The 1919-nt window shown below is 34.4% G+C and overlaps 1 long non-coding RNA gene across 1 annotated transcript; it reads left to right on the top strand.

Annotated features, from left to right (window-relative positions):
* Window positions 1–535: 535 nt before the first annotated feature.
* LOC113292846 lies at window positions 536–1654 on the top strand. The gene is made up of 2 exons (XR_003331905.1): window positions 536–932; window positions 1256–1654. It is a non-coding gene; the product is annotated as an uncharacterized LOC113292846 (long non-coding RNA).
* The last annotated feature ends 265 nt before the right edge of the window (window positions 1655–1919 follow it).

Genomic DNA, 1919 nt, shown 5'->3' with positions numbered 1-1919 from the left:
TAATACCCAATACGACCTTTAACGGAAGGCATGTTTAATTTTTATGCTTGATTACCTTCCTACGAGGTGAATGTGTATGACTCGCTGATGTTGATTGAATAATGAGATGTTATAATAAGAATGTAGTTAGATTTTATTGGCTGTGTCAATTACATGATGGTTCTAAATTGTTGGCGTAACTTTTTTTTTCTTGAACCAGGCTGTTACGATTTCAATTTTAAAGACCAGTTTTGAAGGTAAATCATTCTCCCTCCCATTATTTTGGAAATGATTTGTAGCACAATGATAGCGCGTTTGACTAAGCGTCAGAAGGTTACGTGTTCGATTCACGTCAGGTCTATTGCCTATATTTAACTACACTTATAGCTGCAGCAAGGGTATGACGCAGTCACTAAGTCTAACTTTCTTGACAAATTGATTAATTAATTTTTACAAGTGATGAGTAATTTTTGTCTTTTTTCTTGTTGTAACGAAACAGGTGCGTTTTTAGAATTTCACTAACAGCAAATATATAGTTACAACAAGAATGAATACCAACCTAGAATTTTATAAGGTGATCCCTGTCTCCCCATGACTGACATTCTTCATGGGGAAGGCAAAAGTTTTAGGCCTGAAGAGTATTTAGTTAATTCAAGGATTTATCTACATGTTTATTTGAGACCGAGCATGTATAAATTTGGATTTCCTAAAGATAAGATTATGACGGTTTTAACTACGAAAACATTGAAATTTTATGAAGATTTTGAAATTGGATCATGATGAAGGTAAGAGTGAAGAAGAAGGCGCCAATATTGGGTTGCAAGATGGGAGGAGGACCTCTATTGGTTGAAAAACATCCATAGCTATCATACCTGAATGATCACATTTGCAGCTTTAAAATACTTTTTTTCGCAGTTTCGTTTTCACCTGCCTTCGTTCATTTTTGCAGATTTGTAAGTAAATTAATTAGCACTTCGACCTCCGTCCTTGATATTAAAAGTCTATGACAAGTCATTGTTATATTTTTTGGTAGTTTTATATACTTCTTTATATTGATATTTTATGGATATGATAAATTTTAGTAAGTTCGATCAATAGCTTGGATCCTTCATATATATTACCTTCATCTATTTAAATAAACTAATTGTGATTGGATTTGTAAGCATGTTGGTAGATGGTTACGTCTGATATCCCGATGCCAGGGTTTTGGTGCAGGTCCGCAGATCAAACTGAACCAATCAAATGATTGCTAATTTTCTCTGGGGTTGTCCTGCAGGGTAAATTTTGACGGATTAGAGAGACATAAGAAGAATACAGGTGTGAGCCGTGAAGCAAAGATTGATTCAATGTTATGGATTTCTGAATGTTTGCAAGCCAACCTGTTCACCGTTGATGTATAAATATGTGGAACTTCGTATCTGTAAGTTAGTCTTTTTTTTTTGTCATTGGGTGTGCACACAGTTAGAACACGTTTCAGGTTTCAGAAATGGTTTTAATGGCATCAATTTCTAAGGAGTCACTACTATTAGCTTGGTTTTAATGGCTACACTAGATTGTGGGAGTCTTTGTTTGTAGTCGTTCTCCAAATAAAGGTGCAAGAAGTTTGATGTGTATATTGAATAGGCTAACAACTCATAGCAAGTAAATTTTGTGGAAATCATCTCTTTCCGTTTCATTCAGTTGCGTTTGACATTTCACTGAAACGCGACCAATAATGCTTTTTGTTGGTTTTCTGGAGACATGGTAGGATTGTAAGACCATGTCTGTTTGTAGTTTGTGCTTCCTAATTGGCATAAGGCATGATTTTATAAGAACTGAGAACGGTGAGTAAATATTAAATTTTGAAACAAAAAGATAAATTTTGACTGAAATCAATTTGAAACCAATTCAAAATAACTTACCACTTAATAGAGTATGGGCTATTGTTATTCGTTACTCCA

The sequence above is a fragment of the Papaver somniferum genome, chromosome 7, assembly GCF_003573695.1.
Source record: "Papaver somniferum cultivar HN1 chromosome 7, ASM357369v1, whole genome shotgun sequence".
Classification (NCBI taxonomy): Eukaryota; Viridiplantae; Streptophyta; class Magnoliopsida; order Ranunculales; family Papaveraceae; genus Papaver; species Papaver somniferum.
This window is presented reverse-complemented; position numbering and strand designations above follow the sequence as displayed.